Genomic DNA, 18891 nt, shown 5'->3' with positions numbered 1-18891 from the left:
GAGACTATTTTACTGAAATCAGATCACTAGCATTTATCCAAATATCAAGGAGAAAGGATCTACACTTTCCCCATCTCTACAGTGAAAAATCAGTACATAGTGAAATGTCATTCTTGAATATCTCTTGCAATAGGATATTTCTAACAGCTCCTTCTAACTATATATATTGCCAGGACTGTGAAGAGACAAATACTGGAATGCAGCACAGGAATGATGTATTTCAGTATGTAGGTGTGCTTCTGGAGCAGGAGTCTGAATACACTATGAAATAGTTTGCTAGAAAGAACGATCGAAACCCCATTGCTCAGGTCAGCCAGAGCAGGGCAGCAGAAAATGTTAGAAATGCATTAAGAATTTGGTCCTGCATTCACAGCAACTGAAATTAGAACAAATGGCCTTGTGAAATACCTACACAACAAGCTGTCAAACATTTAGCATGTGTATACTGAGATACTGTGTTTATGATTCTGTACACCAATAATTGACTCTTCTACTGTAAAGCCATAGCCAGCGCTCATACTTTTCTTTGAGACATAGAGGAAGGGAGCCAGAAGTTCAGGCAGACGTCTTAGCTGCCTAAAACCCACCTATGGCAAGCCAGGCATCTGCTGACGAACTCTAATCTTCCAAGCAAGCCATTAAAAGAGGCAAAAACTATCCTCCAGCATTGTTTGGCCAGCTGAGTCTGTCCAATCACTAGAAAGCAAAATACGAGAGGGTGACAGGACTGGGAACACAAACCCATCCTGCCCCTGCACCAGATACACACATGGCAATGATGAGCTCTGCTGGGGCAGCCCAGGACCTCCTTAAGGAGTCTGAATGGATCAAAAGGAACCACTCTGTTTCACCACAGTCAGGACTGCTGCAGACTGGAGTGGATTAGGCAGACCTGTTCAGCAGATTTACTCATCCCAGAAACTTCATAATCCACAGAATAATGACTTGTGAATCAGGTCTTGCATCATCGTTGTGCCATTAAAGATTGGTTTGATTATTCTAAGAGGAATTTACTTAGACTTCAAAAAAATGAAACCATGTGGGAGATTTCTTGCACTGCCACAGTAACACTCATTCCTCACACATGCCATACATGGCAGCAATTTGTTTAAAATTAGATTACTTATCCTCACATTAGAAGAAAGGAGACATTCTGCAAAAGCAGAGCTGACAGACAAGGGAAAGCCTTTCTATCACACCCTAAATTTAAAAGCATTTGTCCTTGAATGCTATAGGGGATGGTGATGCTTTAAGTTGAATAGAGATGTGTGCAAATGCCCACATCAATAAAAAAGGTTTGTACACTGTTAAACACAGTCCTTGGAGGTAAGCTAATTAGTGAACTAGCTAGTTTTAAAATTCTCAAGTGCAATCTTTGAACTCAAAAAAAGATATCTACTAATGAAGTCCCCAGTGACTTAAAAGACTAGATTTGGCAGTACATGCACTGCTATAGCTGAATTTCAACTCTGTTGATACACGGATGGCAGAGAGCAATAAGGAAAGTTATATTCATGGTCAGAAGAAAAGGTTAGCACATTCATAATACAGCCAGTGACCAATATCTCTCTTCACAATTATTGTTATAATTTCCCCTACCACTAAAAAGGAAATGGCAAATAAGATATATGAGTGATAGGTTTCAAGCAAAATCTAAGAAGTCTTTCCGCTATATAAAATGTGACAAAATTTAGCTTTATGAAAGCAATACAACTATATACTTTCACAAAATTGAATAGAAGACTTCTCTTTTTGGACTTACTTTCTCTTAAAAAAGCTGTTATTTGCTGAGCTGTTTAGCATAAAGTATTCAGATTTACAACCAAATGAAGATTAGAATTTCAAATGTAATAAAATTGTCAGCAGAATAAATGCTCAATTGGGAACTCCATACAGATTTCATAATTGTCTTAATATTGATAATAAAAGGAGGATTGTATCTGAAACAGTTTTACTCATTAGTTATTAGGAAAACAAGATTTATCACACTGCAACTAAGACACTGGTTATGTGATTTGTATTATTTAATAAATGTGCTGTTTTCATAGGATGTTATGATTTCTTCCATCTTTCACTACAAAGCCTGGAAAATTAAAGCCTAGTAGCTTTAAAGGACTATTGCAGCAAATCAAGCTTTGAAGTTATCAACTTCACAGAACTTGTCATGAGTTAGAAATGCAGAGAGGCAGGAAAAGTTAGAAGCAATGGAGAACAGGCATAGGTACCAAAAGAGAATTCTGCTTTTATACTTCCCAAAAGTGTTTTCAACACACATATTTTACAGTACTTTTGTCTCCGGAATTGAAGATTGACACCTTTTTGACCTGTGGCTTTGTAGCAGAAGAGGGAAGAAAGCACCTCCTGACTACTTTAAAGACCACCACACAGCTATAACAGTAAAGTTAATACCAGAAGGAAAACTTGCCTTCTGAGTTCTGTGGCCAATTTTATTTTTCATTTCATTATTCCTCATTTGAGGCAACTTTGGGGTTTCTGTTTTTGCTAGGTTTTGATAGCAACACACTTTTTCTTCTTGTGCTATTAACTTAAACTTGTCTTGCTGACATGTCTATTGTTTTATTTGCCAGATGGGAGTAGCTTCAAAGGAACATTTATGTTTATTCAGTCCTCATCATTCTGCAATTTTATTGGTAATTAGCAAATACTTTAATTTAGGGATGCTCAAAACACGTTTTGGAATGTGTTAACATCATCGGGGAAGAGGGAAAAGTGCCTGACATCAAATTTATCATAGAACAGATGCTTTCATATAAACTATTAAAAAAAATTGCCAATATAAACCAAAACTGGAGATGTCACAGGGTCACTACAAATGTTCTCATCCACAGGAAAAAATAAAGTCCACATTAAAGTTGGACAGTCTGAATTCCTTATCACTTGGCTAATTGTTCTTGGGATGGTTTTGGGCGGGCACAAAACTCGTTCTTACATTCTTTTCTGTCATTCGTGTTTATGCTTCACAGAGAGCCTGAAATTATTCATTAGCTGCTTACCAAAGACCCATTCAGAAAACACACTTTTTCCAGGAGGCTCCTGAAATATTTGCTACTCACATTAACTGATGCCATTATTTTCCTTGCATGATATTTGAAATAAATAAATAAATAAATCTGTTGTATATGTAAAACATGGCTGCAAAAGCATTAACATATGTGTGGCATGTTCACAGATTCATTACAGAGCTATACTGAGATAATTTGTTGGCATTTATTTTAGCGTCTGCAAAGAGTGGTTGCAACACTCATCTAGTAAACTAAAATAATCTAGATACTAGAGAAATAAAAAACAAAAAATTTCTCCACAAAGTAGATAAACTGAAAGAACCTCCTTGTTTATATTGTCTTCTCATAGATTTGTTTTGATTATTTCAGTGTTCTTTTTTTCTGACATAGAGAACTACAAGGAGATGAATATCTGGTTACAGCTGCCTTCAGGCAGGAAAAAAAGAGAGGGCAGGAAGACACATATTCTATATATTCCAGTTCTCAACAAAAACATAAGAATGACTGTATTGCTCAGAACAAAGTCAACTTAGTCCAGCATCCTGTCTAACAGTGGGCAGTAACAGATGTGTAGGAAACAAGAGGACAATAAACATTATACTCTCAGCTTCCAGAAATCTATGGCTTAAGGTCTTAGCAAGTCACTGTTCATATCTTTGAGTTTAATAACTCTCGATGGATTTTTGTGTGTGAGTGTGTGTATTCCATGAATTTATTCAGTCATGCTTTTGCCTTTTCAGTAAGGGTTTCCTTTGCTTGTTAGCTTTAAACAGACTGTCTGATCACTTCTTTGATTGTCCCCTAACTCTTTTACAGTGAAAAAGAAAGGTGAATAACAATTTTGGAGTACCTGCCTCCAGACAAATCAGGAGTCCATCCTCTATCTGTTCACTATTGTATTGATGACTTATCTTTTGCCACTATTCTTTTCCTATGTAAATCCTGTCATTCCACAGCAAAGCACCAAGGTAACAATCTGACAGAGCTACTTACCATGACTCTAGGAACTATTGTCTGAGGGGCAATAGCTAATTTTGAGCACAATGCTATCTTTTTTTCTAATTAGGATTGTTTCTCCTCCATATTAACATTGATCTTTCATTGCAGAATCCCAAACAAGAAAATTTTATAAAGCCAACTATCATACACAGGCAGAGAATTTACATTACAGGAGCAAAGACATCAATACCTGCACACGACAGCATTAGAAGTACCAGGATAGTCCCACCACTCTTTACACACAACAGAATCTTGAACCTTGGGAGTAATTTTTGAAAGCTTTTCCGATGATCAGTTGGATACTAAGATAACTCCCCAAAAAAGCAAAATACCGTCACAAACTTCACCTCATTATGCTCCAAAACTAGGTGTGTGCTCTTCTGTGACCTGGTTTCCTCTAACTGTTACTTCACAAGGTGTTCTGCACCATTGAACCAAAATTGCTATTAACATCTCTGCAGAGAGAAAATTCTTCCTCCAGGGACAGAATGAGAAGGAGGAAACCACCTATCAGCTATCACATCCAATTCCTTCCTAATAAGCAGTGGGATGAGAACACACTAAGGATAAAGTACTATCAAACTTCATTAAGGGGCTGCACTCAGCATTAGAAAAGTGTCTTCAAAGGTCCCCACACCATCCGAAGCTGTTTGGATGAAAAAACATTGGGGCATAGGAATCAGAATAAAAAGGAAGCAGTAGCTTCCTGAGGCATTCCTGTTTCACAGTCAGCTTATATTTGTTCTGCTTATATTTTGTATTAAAATTTAAGGATTTTTCTGTTGTATTTATATCCATCTTAGCTAAATTAGACTAGTAGAATATGGTCCCTATCATGCTTAAGCTATTCCCTTCCTCTTTTACCCTTGGGCTTATATTACCTCCCATGATTTTTCTTCTATACCTCTTTCTGATTATACCTTTAATCAGTAAGGAGGGTCTTGCAAATAGATTCAAGTTGTTAAGATCTGACACCCCTTCAGGCCTTCAAGAATTTCATTCCCAAACTGCAGCCTGGTCAGCTCACAACTCCTTCACACAAAAAGGGCATAACTATATCCCAGGGTAATATATTACCAAAGGTAATATATAGCTGCTACCACACTTGGGCTCTGACTGAGAAACTTGAAGAGCAAGGCACAGCACCTGAGCTACTGAAGTACTTGAATAATTTCTTTAAGAATTTCACAACTAAGGTTCATCTTATTCTAAGATCACATATGCCAACTTCTTAAGAACAAGTTAAAAAATGAATTAGAGCATACATAGAGCATACATACATCTACATAGAATTAGAGCACCTGAATTTTATTGTCACTTAACTTGGATGTGTTTCTTACAGGATTTGAGCATGTATTGGTTTTGTCCTGACGAAGCGATTGTTATTGTTTTTTAATGTATACAGTAAACTCTTTGTGCTGACAAGTAGATGATTGTCTTTGAATGCTTTTTTATTTTGCTTCTTTTTTACAGCTTTCTTGCTTATTCTATTTATTCATTTTCTTCACTTTATTTTCTTCTCTGCAGCCTTCTCTAGTTCATTATTAGCATTTACAAAGGCTCAGTACTGGAAAATATGCACATTTGATTGTTATTGGATTATGTGAACAGAAAAGCAAGCAGTGCATACAATTAAAATCTTCATATAACTATTAGTATGAAACAACTAGATGAAGTTTTCCAGTGCTGCTCATCATTTCATTACCTTGAAAATTGCTGTACTAGCCTAATTAAAAAAAAAGGACAAATCAAAATATGCAAAGTACTGGCACCAGGTTGAACAAGCCAGCAAGATACTTGCCATTGCAGTTCCTAAGAATAGCAGTGGCATAATACTGCACCATCCTGCAGTACCAGCACTATCTCTGAATTGAACAACCTCAAGTACCTCAGCCAATATAAAATTGCAGACTAAAGGTTCTCTGGATGTTTCATTTTATGGAGCACTAAATAACACTAATTAAAGGAAATCTCTTGTTCACATTACCCAGCCTTTTAGGAACTACAAGGCCTAAAACTGTCATACTATATAAGTCATGAGTTCTGTAACTCTTAATTTTAAAATTATGCATGATGTTCCTGTCAAAACATGTCCCTCTACAACCTGAATTATTATTGCAGGCTTAGAGAACAACATGATGTTTAACTCACAGAAGGAAAGCAAATGGGAAATTTAGACTTCCTTTTAGCAGTAAATAACATTAAAGGAGGTAACAGAGCACATTTCAAAAATCAGCCATAGGCTAAATAACAAAGCTCAATTAAGCAACACAGTGGATTGATGCATTAGACTTGCACACTTATATAACTTTGCTTGCACTCTGTGTTAAGCTGGAAATAAAAATAAGAGCAGTCACCTCAACTTTAGCCTTCCAAAAAACTTCAGCTATTTTGTCATACGGAAAAGCTCCAAATATCTCTGTCAAAGACAACTGTATAAAGATAGCAACAGGGGAGGTAAAGCACCAAAGTATTCCAGCCTAAATGCAACCATAGAAAGTTAAAGCAGTAATTTTCATGGAAACAGAGATTTCCCTCTATTGGAAACAACTGAAAAAGTCCACCCCAGCTCTAGTGGCACTGTGACAAAATTTGAATTACTTCATAGGACCTCCAGAAAAACACATAATTTCTAGTGACCACTGTTATATCCAGTAGAGCTGAACTGGGAAGATTCATACATTATTTTATCACCCTCTGCCTGAGTGGAGCAGTGCATTTTATTAAATATACACTTTAATTAATACAGTATTTATGACAAAAATATTTTTAAAATCTGCTACTGAAGAAGGAACTCCATCTCATATCTACCTACCCAAAAAAGGCACAGGTGTGAGATCCAGTTACTTTGTATTAGTTTGTTTGACTTGATTGACATCAATAAACAAAATTCCTCAAACAGCAAACAAAACAATTTACCAATTTCAAACACTTTCTTCTGTGAGCTAAACCACATCAGGGAAAGCAATTACTACCAGCACACTAAGCACTCAGATGGTAGCAGTTTCTATTCACCATTCAGTAGTTTTCCAGTATGTTCTCCTGTTTATCTAGTAGTTTCATGAGAGGTTTCACCTGACACAAATAGTACTGCCACAAAAACAGGTGGTCTTATCCTTCAGTGTGTTCCTAAGTACTTGTGTCTTCTCTGCTGCCCCATTTTAAGGTCAGCTTGACCATTCATGTGGTCAGACTCACGTCCATAACTGAGGTGAGTCAAACAGCCTTTGTTTTTTTTTTTTTTTTTTTTTTTTTTTTTTGGGACAGGGAAGGTATGTTATAGAGAAGGTCATTGGTGTGAAAAAGTCTGATTGTGGAAAGGAGGCATCACTTCTTTTGATGCCAAGACAAGCATATTCTGTCTCAAATTGCCTGTGAAATGATGGTGTCATGTATGATTTAGGTATAAGAGAAAGTTTATCCTTCTCATTCTTGCTTCTAGTGAACATCAAAGATTCAAAACTTCAGGAGTAGGTCTAGGAAGGTGAGACATGACAGTTGCTGACAAAGGTACCAGTCACTTACTTACTGAGAGTGCTCAGGCTGTACAAAATGTGGTTTTCTGTTTGTTTGTTTTGGGGTTTTTTTATTCATTTAAGCAAACCTTACACATGGAAAATTCCAGCACCCCCCACCCTGTACAAAGGCCTATACCAGATTCCGAAGTGGTTTTCCAGTTACGAAATTTCTTATGCAAATTGGTTCTTAACTTTAGAAAATTATGTTTGCCTGTGCAATTTCCTGAAAATTGCCCTATCTGCATACACAAATAAATACAGTTCCAACTAAGTAGAGGAATACTAGTGCACATCTAATTCTGGCATTCAGCATCGCTGCATCAATAAGTCACTTCCCTTACCCCAAGGATTGCCACTGAGTTTGCTACTTTATTTCTTCCAGATCTGACAGCAGAAATGCCTTTTCCTTTGCCTCACTCCTCTAATTTTGGTTCCCATGTAGCATAGGAGCTACAAAATATTTTGAGAAGTAGTAATCAGGGAGATGTTCATGCTATGGAGCACAAATTTTCAAAATGTTGACCCCACGGATCTACTTGGTTCAACTTTCAAATTAGATTTGATGATACTGTCACATCATTTCGGAGACTGTCAAGCTGTGTGCTTTTTTTTTTTTTTTTTTTTTGCCTGGAAGAGCTAATTAGGTAAAATACAGAGATTGCTATTACTCCTACTATTACTAGTGTTAAGCATTCTCACCCCAAGAACATGAGCTGATGCCTTTGCAAGCTGAACTTTAGCCTCAGCTAAAGACCCTTCAGCTAGTTGGGTTTGAGTGTGGAGCACCTAGTGCTTGGGAGGAACTGAAAAAAAATGTAACAGGCAATATTGGATTGGACAGAAAGAACCAAAAAAAAAAAAAGGTCAAAAAGTCTCTTTCCTCAAAGATATGGGGTTATCTAACATCATTTCACAACTTTCTTCACTTTGGATGGAAAATGTTTGCAAGAGACAGAGCTAGAAAAAAAAATCCTTATTTTGAGGCTCTTTTCAGAAGCTGGCAGCTCTGGAAAAAAGTATCAGACCTAAATCCCTGCTGCCTGCTGCAAAAATCAAATGAAAACCTCTTTTTTTTTTTTTTTTTTCGGCCAATTAAAGCTTGTTTTCTTTTGTAACCCTAAGAGTGTTATCTCCATAGGTGTTTTATAATGTTTCACTGCCTGTAAGTCTCCAAGGAAAAGGAAGCTAAACACCCTACCTTAATTAGGCATGACATTTATCACAACTATTCCACAAACTTAAAGTGTGTCTGGGTCTCTTAAGAGCACTTTAAAAAGACAGACAAAAAAAAAAAAGATAAAAGTGGACAAAATCCCAGAATGACAATTTAAAAGATTCATAAAATAGACATGAAACAATTCAAAACACAGATGCACAGACTAAGAAGGATGTGTTAATCCCTGAATGTTCCTCGAGGAGGTTTCCGAGACCTTGTGTAGGAGAAATGTATACTTCCTCAGTTTCACTTAATGCAAATTTTATAAATACCACATTGCCTACAAGATTACCAGTCCCTCTCCTTTTATTTCTAGGCTTACTTTATTGTCGTTTATTGTTGTTTTATGTCCTATCTTAAAAAAAAAAAAAAAAAAAAAAGGAATAAAGGTAAAACAATAAAAAAGTTATAAGACATATACCTTCAACACTCTTTAAAAGATTTGAGGCATCTCAAAAATGTATAGTTCAAGAAAAAACAGTTGGAGGAAATAACATTAAGATAAAACAGTTAGCCAGGAAAAGCCAGCTGAACCACAAAGTCATGATATTTTATGTAGAGTGAATCAGAAAACAGCAGTATATTTTTTTTATATCTGTTTGCAATACATTCATTATTTCTGGTTAGAATTGCAAAAGATACTTAGAAGCACAAACCTCATATGTATTAGGAAAAGTAATACTAAAAACAGGATATCACCTCCATTCTACTCTAAAAGAATATCAGCAGGATCCTGGGATATGCATAACAACATATAATTTAAAATGATCCCTTTTCTTGAAATTTTTTGACAGTATGCCGCACATATCCAATTACATCACTCGAAGCAGAACTTCCAGTTTTATAGCATCTATCTTCAAATATGCAAAAAATTATGTCGGTATACTAAAATGTATGTTCCCAGACAGACAACATGCATTCATTTACAGCACATAAAACAGTTTGTACCAGTTTCTTTCCCATTTCATCCATGTTACCTGAGATCTGCAAATAGGCTTGATAAGTAAAGGCATGTAATGTTTTTCATTTATGTATGAATGAAAATTATTTAATGTATAAAATGAAGTGTGTGTGTATATATATATATATATATATATATATATAAGGATCATCAGATAAATTCAACATTATAATTAAGACAAAACTCAGTTCACAAGTTTTGCCACCTAGGCAACACTCAAAAAAAAAACACTCCGTCTTGTTGAAATCAATGTCCTCTGGGTTGGTATTAGCATGCAATCAAAATTCTCATTTACTGCTAGCACTTAATTTAAAAATAAAGGTATGAATTCCAGCATTTAATAATTTTCTTCTTCTGATTACTCATAAATCTTTTTATTATTCATTCTCATTGGCTCTATCAGTTAGAACATTTTATGCACAATTATCACTCTTGCTTCAATAAAATAAGGGATCAATACTACTTTCTATTCTCTTTCTTCTATTTGCTGCTAACCTCATCTGTTTTTATTAAGTTTTGTTTTATTTCTGAGATTGAATTCACAAACTAACCAAATGACTGTCTCATGTTTCAGTTCCTTAATTTTTCTCCTAAATTAGCTGACAGCCAGCTGGAGAGCTCATGTGGACCACTGTCTCTTTTTCCTGCTGTTGTTAGGATGTTCATTCTTCCAGTTCTTTGAATTAAACAGTAGCAGTTTGCTCGCTAATCACGTTGTTTTCTTCGTTATATTAGTCTCAGCTTTTCCCTGACAACTGTCCCCCTTGAAGAAAATGTAGAGCCTCATTTTAAAGACTTCAGTAAAATTTTACTGTATATATCTGGCACAATATCCAGTTACACAAACCTGGGCTGCCTGTAGGAAGGATTCTCCCTCAGAGACCCCTGTGGCTTTTGGAGGCCCCATTTGGTGGAACATGCACTACTTATGCTCCCCTGAATGACCTAGCTGAATGTCAACAACTAGTAGAGCCTTGTTGCAGTGTGAAGGCACCACAGACAAACCCTCGGTAGCTATTACACACTCTCATCGCTTCAGGTTCCTCAGACCTCAGCAGCAGGATTAGCCTTCAAGGGATCAATTTTCACAGCAGTTGGACTGCTTGCATGCTCCCTCTTCCTGCTCTAAGAGCCACTAACTTCTGATGGTGTCTAAGCAGTAATCTTCGCCCTTTCTTTACTTTGAGACAGGCAAAAAATCATCACAAACATTATCTACTGACTCATGTAACCAAGCAGGAAAGTCTACCTAAAGAGCTGGATTTGCTTCTTTGTGCCCATCATCTGCCATCAGTTATGAATGCAGCAGAGGAAGAATCCTGAGAACGTGTAGATGAGAGTGGAAAGAAATAGAGAACCAGGATCCACAAGTTTTCTTAGCCAAGCTGCTTGAAAAGATAGAAAGAGCAAGAAGTCACCAGCTTTTACTTTCAAAGCTATAGAAGCACTTACCAGCTTTATTTTTCTATTATCCTTGTGGTAACCTGTGATTTTTTTTTCTCTTACTATCTTCTTCAGAGATAATAAATTACTGTTCCAAACTGCTCTAGTCAGAAGAGGGTTGCAATGCCCTTATCAATCAGATGTCCCTCTTCTTCATTTTTGTGTTTGTTGGTTCAACCTTCCTCCCCTGAAGCAAGTCAAGATATCTTTCCTCGTATCTAATCTTTTATGGAGCTGCAATCACTTCTTTAAAAGCTGTTCTCAGATTCATGTTCACTTTGTATGGCGAAGGACATAGGCTTGCAGGAGGTCACTAGAAAATAAGTGACTTAGTATTTCAGAGGAAGCTGAATGTGTCTGGACCTGCCTTCCCAAGCCTGCAAGAGACCATCCAAAATATAAGAATTTCTTCTGTCCTAGAACACCATGGGGAACTACAGAATTCTTATTTCTCCCACACCCCCCCCCCGCCCCTTATTTTTTTATATTGCCTGTAAAGCAAAAAAAAAAAAAAAAAAAAAAAAAAAAAAGAAAGAAAGACATGAAAAGGAGAGGAAGTTCTCCAGACTGCAATTAAGATGTACTCAAATAGACATAAAAGGTAAAAAGACTTGTGTCTCTCCAAATACAAGCAAGAGCCTCCCTACCAAGAGATTGAACCTATATTATAAGTAAAGCATTTGTAGTACAAAGATGCCATATTCTTCTGACTGCTTGGATTTTATTCAGAGATACAGTCAAAAGACAATGAGAGTTTTTCTATCTTTTGCCTAGTGGTTAAAGCACTCGCAAAACAATGGAGTCATCTAATCCCACAGAAGCATTTCCCAAACTAGAAGGATTTTGAAGAAGGAAGGTTTTGGAATACAAGTATTGAGCGGCCCGGAATACAGGATTTGCAGGACTAGATAACAAACAAATGAAATGGAATGCAAATCTGTTCTAGGAGAGGAATGACCAGGTCTCCTGTGTTTCCTCTAGGATATTTCTGGGATTTTTTCTCTAGTGCTTAAATAACGTAAAACGCATAAAATTTCCCAAGAAAATCTACAAAAAAGGTGATCAACCTAAAATTACTCTCATAACTTCTATAGCATTGGATAACAAAGTAGTAAAAGTAACCATTCTAAATATGCATCCAGTGTGAATTCAAAAGGCTGGCTCTTTCTTTCCAAGAAAGAACAAACAAAAGATTACATATCTAGTTTACTGAGAAATAATCTTTAATGAGGAATAAACAAATGCAGAAGACTAAGGATGAATAATATTAAGAGAAATATTATCTTTCAGAAATTGACTTTACCTGAATTTAAAAATATCTAAAAAAAAGATGAGAGTAAGAAAAATCTTAAAACTAAAAATTTTCAAGAAATGCTTAGGTATGCTATGCAGCTACCACAAAAATTCACTGCAAATCGCCACTTTGCAATATGTCAGGTTTAAAGCTGGAGAATAAAGGAATGCAAATATCTTCCAAAATCTCTGACTCTATTCCTGTATCTTCAACTTGATAAATAAATTAACAAATGCTTGATGCCTAAGATATTCTTTATTGGGAGTGGAATAAAAAGTAACTGTTTGTAAATAGTAATACATATTATTAGTAGAGCAATGACAGAAAATGAACATATTAAAGGGATGCAATGTGAACAACTTGAAAGAATTCTCTGGGGAACAGAATGAGCTAAGCGCATATTCACACACAGAAAGTTAAGAACTTCAGAGAGAACTAGACATCAGATTTAAACTGCAAAATCATGTCCTCCAAGGTATACTGGAGCCCTCTCATGCCATATGTTCTCTTCTGTGAGCCAAAATTCCATTCACATCACTGAAGTTTCTCACAAAACAGACCAAAACAAATACATGTGGTCCACAGATCTCATCAAAGAAAAGAATTTGGCTCCACAGTTGGAAAAACAAAAAAACTCTATATATATTACTTACAGGATAGAAAGGATCTTTGTTCTTTCTCACTATTGAACTCCAAATGCATGTTTTGACTTGCTAAGGAAGGTTTTCTTTCAGACACTTATAATAATAAACTGCTATTTAGAAGCCCAGATAATGAATTTACCACAGGTATAGTACCACCTGACCAAAAGGAACTAATCACAAGGACTGTAACAAATTTTCAAATCTATGAAGTGTGCTAGAAAGTCATGCATTTGTCATATTTCATAATATTCAAATTGTATTGAAGATAAATAACAAAACGTAAAACAGGACATTTTTGAAGCAATTTACATAGTATCCCATGATAAATGAAGATCAAGCAGAATACTTAATCATCCTTTTGGAGCCAGAAGATATAGGACCAGCCACAAAGACATGCAGGAATAATGAAGGTCTAAGTTTAGCTGGTTTTATCATGAATTTCACAGACTATTTAGAGAAAATGTCTAAGGGCACTTAGTCAGAGAAATGCGTGAATAATAATGAGAACTAAAATGCAATAAATAGTCACTCTCATTGGCATAAATGAAGACCAAACATTATGAGGAGAAATACTAAGTAACTAAGTATAGGTTTATTTACACATTCTCACCTCCACATTCAAGTGATTCTCCTATATGCATCTTCTATCTCATATCAAATATATGTAAGGTTTTCAGCCATGGATGGACAAAAGAAAATTGTCCAGACAGCCAGGTTTTCCTCATTTCTTTGTACAGCTGACAGTATTTGAAAGGTCTTGAGGAAGGCCAGGAGTCTAAGCCTAGAGACACGAAGTCCTGGGAACTCCAACTTCACCAGTTCACAGTGCTGGATCATTTTGGCCAAGATCCTCAAGAATCTTTGATCACCTCACCCAGGGATTTTGTGTCTGCCTAATAGAAATCAATTGGATTTGGACATCTAAAATGTTTTCAGGGATTTTAACTCCTTTCAATTACCTGTAGTCTATACCTTTAGGTAAAAGACTATATATGAGAAGAAGGAAAAGTTTCTCACAGATGAGACTGAAACACATCACTTTCGTGCTGAAAAGATCCAGAGAAAAGATGCTAAGTAAACATAAGTTATATTCCCAGAAGCAAGAAGTTACTTGTAAACACACTTTGAAGAGAACAGGATACAATAACGCTGTGCCCATAGAATGTCATAGAGTAAATAAATAAATAAAAACCAATAATCATTCACAAGTAAAGGAAATATAAGATATCTTTCCAGAATAAATGAATGTAATACAGAGCAAAAAGGAGTGAAGCTAAATATCTGTAAGAACTTTAATGCTATATTACGCCTTCAGTAGACGGTAGATCCTTATGAATATCTGCAAAGTCCAATTTTCTATTAACCACCACAAGATACTTTCCAAAAATAAATAAATGCCAAATAAAAGCCTAAATCATAAAATACTTCTTTCCAAAGAAAAACTGTACCCACAACAGTGCCCCATCTTTGTATAACTTACCAGTGTCTGTCTTCCCATCTCCTCTGAGTTCCCCAGGTGTTTTGTAGAATCTGCTAATATTACTACTGACGAACAATTTCCGAACTAGTCTTCATGCCTTTATTTGGAAGCTTTCTCATATCCTAAAATTCTTCTATATTTTGACTTTTTCTGGTTTGTAGCTTTGACTAAATATAGGGACAATTGATTCATCTCCAAGACTAAGCCACAAATAAGTGAAAAGACATCAGGTTGTCCCAATGAAAAAGATTTTTTTTCTGAAAAATGAAATAAATGAGAATGGTCTAAAGAAAGACTTTGGATTTTTCTTAAATTTATTTTTTAATCAGGCATTTCCAGTAATATTTTTTCTTAAATAATTAATTCAAATTCCTTGTCACTGACAGAAAGATCTTTGAAGATTAATAAAAACGCTTATCAGATGATTTGCTGTACTAAGTTATATACCAATATAAATAATAGAGGATTCAACCCATATATCCCTTGAAACAGTGTAATTCCCCATTTCTAAATAATTTCTGAGAGGCTACATGGAAAACATAAAAGACACAATGGACCTTTAACTCCAGAAAAGCTTGTCAGAGGTCCATTGTGAGAGATGAATGATGTTTTAAACACTTCTCTCACAAGTAAGTGTGTATTACAGTCTAATAACCATAGACACAAAGACAAACTGCATAATAACGTGGAAAAAGGATAAACATTAAGAACTTTCTATTTCTGGTATTTTAACTGCTGCTTCATTTAGCTTATTGAACCACCAAATTAATTTAATTGAAGGTGACAAATGTATTATACTCTTTGAAGAATCAATTTGGATACCCAAATATCTTTCAAATAAAACTTCCCCTATATCACCAATTTCACTTTGCCTAATTTTCCATGTTCGCTCAAATTAAAAATATATTTTATATTAGGTTATGCTTATATATATGCTTTCTGTTTATTTTAAACCTACTACAAGAATAAAATCAGTTCTGCAACTCTACATTTTTAATCATATCAGGACAAGAATTCTTGTCAACAGCAGATATATTTGCAAAAACCTAATTTAATATTTTCCTGTTAATTAGAATATACCCATTTCATTCCTCAATTAACGAAGCAGAAGATACAAAGTGATATTAAATAAAATCTTGTCTTAAGGATACTTTTATGTAAAAGTACTACAAAAGAGAATAATTAACACTATCAGCTCTTGTATAGATTCTAAATTGGAATATTTCTGATACAGATCTTGACATTTTTCTGCAAGAATTTTTAGTATTTCTATATTTTTATCAGCATATAAATGTAACCATGTATAACCAGTATATCAAAAGCTTTGGCTAGGCCTGTAGCTATTACAGCCAATTTTTCATTACTACTTTATTATTAATAATGGAAAGATTTTTCCTCTCTCGCAACCTGGGGCTGCTATGAAACAATCTAATGATCACATGCAAGTGGTATAGGCAATTTTTTACCGTTCAGGTCTTTCCTAGCAGATGGTTACATATTTTCAATTGGAAATCTTCAGTCAGAGGGATGAGAATAATGAAGACACTCAAGAAATAGTAAAATGATAAAATAATGTTCTGAAATTTATCTCTGGGCATCACTTAAAAGTGCCCCAGGAATCTTTAACTTTCTTCTCTTTGGAGTTTATCTTTGTGAGCAAAACTAGAGTAATTTTTTTTTTTTTTGCCTCTGATCTATACACTGGCATCTCAGAAATGCCTGCTTAAGTGTCAGGCTTTTCCACAGAGGGAGGATATTGGATTTTCAGCTGTGTTAACTCTTTTTGAGAACCTCTTGTAAAAAATATATATATAAATAATTAACTGGTCAAAAGATGTCCTACACTTTTTTAGTGTCATCTTTCTTCTTAGATGGCTTTTAATGCAATAAATGTTATTCAAATCACTGTTTGCAAACTATAAGAAACTGTCTATGCTAAAGATAGAGATACTAGAGATATCCACTGACATATTTCTAGCACACATAAGGAATGCTGTTCAAATCTCCATCTACCATTTGTAGATGTAGAATTTGGAATAAAAATGAGAAAATCATTTTGAAAGCTAACTCTGGTAAAGATACTGCTAAACAAGCACTGGGAAAGGCAATTGTTTTGATGGCCACTCCACTTAGCCTTTTCCAGACAGTGTAGCTGTGATTCATCAGATTCGTGAAAGATAATTTTTCTTTCTTGTGTTAGATGGATGCTACCTTTAACTTTAGCCACCTGAGACTAAGCTAATTATCTAAACTCCACAAAGTGATTCATCTCCACTTATATTGTGAACAAGACTGGCATATTTCTGAGTAGCCCTAATGCCAGCTTTGCATTTCCTTAGCCACCATTTATGCCTTTAACTACTCCCATTTGTAAAGCTTTCAATGAGGCACAGGAAAAAAATAAAGATTTGTGGAACGAGTTAGAGTACTTCAGCTAGTGTGCTCTGTAGATGAATGCTCTGAGAGTAAGGAAAAAATGTAGCTCTACAAAGAGGAAAATCACACCTCTCCACCTGAAGCAGCTGCTGGGCAGTTTTATCATGTTTGCTCTTTGCTACCTCACAGGTCTCCCTTTCCTTCCCTGTGGCATCTTCTCCAAAGATTCAAATCATGTTAATTAATTTCAAATCAGGACCAGACACATGCCAAAAGCCCACGGCTCCTGCCAAGCCCCCGCTGCATGACAAGGAGCCCCTGCTGCAGGAGGTGCTCCAGGAGCAACGCACGGGGCAGCTGACAGGCATCAGCCCATGCAGCAGGCAGGCAGGGAGGCTGGCGAGAGAAACACTCGTGTCAGTGTCAGACGAGTCACCAGCGTGCCCGGGCATAACAAGAGAGGCATCTCAGAAACTGTCCTGCCTAGGCAAATGTAAAGAAGTTTGTTTTTTTTTCTCCTGGCGATGACAGGAAAACAGCCTCTTTTGGAGCTGGAGAGCAAAAGAAGAATGTACCTCTCATCTTATTCTCCTCCAGAGAGAAAAAAAAAAAGAAAAGGAAAATAAACTCATTACTTCGCCTATTTCTCAGCACGTGTGTAAGTAAAAGACTACCATTAGCTCTTTTCGACAGACATTATCTGTGTGTCAAAAGTGTTCAGGTTATGACTTGATATTCTCTTTTTACAGAGCACATGCAAGCAAGAAAGAGAAGTCTTTGATTTATTAAAGATGAACAATCAGAACTGTAAAAGGCAGAAAGGGAATACACATATATATACCTAGAGCAGAGCTGGGTGAATACAGGTTTCACATTTATATATAAAGTTCAGTCCACAGCTTTCCTGCTTATTAACCCGTCAACATTCACGCAGCCATAGTACATCTACATTGTTTTTTTTGAGAAGTTTATCAGTGTGTTACTCACCCATGATTACAGCAATTTAGATACAGAGAAATTGCCTCTCTTACTGGCTTGGGAATGAGATTTTCAAGAAAAATAGATATGATAAAGAACGTATTAAAAGAAAAAAAAAAAGGAGTCTTGTTAAATAAAAGATGGGACAAGATTAACTGGAAATCAACAACAGGAAGTAAGGGAGAGTAAAAAAGTGAGAGGCACCAGGATAAATGGCCAGGCACCACAGCGTGCATTTCTAAAACCAAACTCTCTCAGGATTCAGCCCTGGATCTTCAAGGGCACCTGACACACCAACGTCCCTGAGAGTCACTACACACACACACACGACAGCTCAGTTGCCAGAGCTTTGCCAAGAGAGCTTTTGCCACCAAATGATCGGTCCTCACATAATACTGAATGCACAGATGCCCCCTGCAATATTTACCACAGTTGTTCTCCTACAGACATCATGGAGAAGTGTGCTGTTCATTTCAGGGACACATAGCACACCACCATTATTGAAAAGACCTACAAACCATCTCTTGCTTCTCAAAAATTATTCTGCACAACGAAACAGAGCAATTCTCCACAACAGAAAGTAGATCGACTACGGATAAGGACATGCAAACAACATGGACAATGAAAATATTCAAGGAACATTGGGTTTTTGTATAAAGATACTAAAAACACTATTTTTGCATATTCAAGGCAAACAAAACAAGAGAAATGAGAAAGACAGACTTGGGAAAAGCCTGTCTTTTACGTAACGTCCCATAAACAAGGCTGTTCTCTTTCACGCAGCTGCCAGTGGCTGCCAGTTACCCAGTTACTAATAACTCAACCTAAATTGTATTTTTCTGAAGAAAAATCAGAAGCAGCTAATGGTATAAGACAGTTGTTGGCAAGGCTTTGTTGTCACTGCTTACTCATTTTGTTTTCCATGCAGTCCAAGATGAAGCACATTACTGTTAGTGCTC

The sequence above is a fragment of the Tinamus guttatus genome, unplaced genomic scaffold (assembly GCF_059628265.1).
Source record: "Tinamus guttatus ecotype Peru unplaced genomic scaffold, ASM5962826v1 Tinamus_guttatus_pri_ptg000010l, whole genome shotgun sequence".
NCBI lineage: Eukaryota > Metazoa > Chordata > Aves > Tinamiformes > Tinamidae > Tinamus > Tinamus guttatus.
This window is presented reverse-complemented; position numbering follows the sequence as displayed.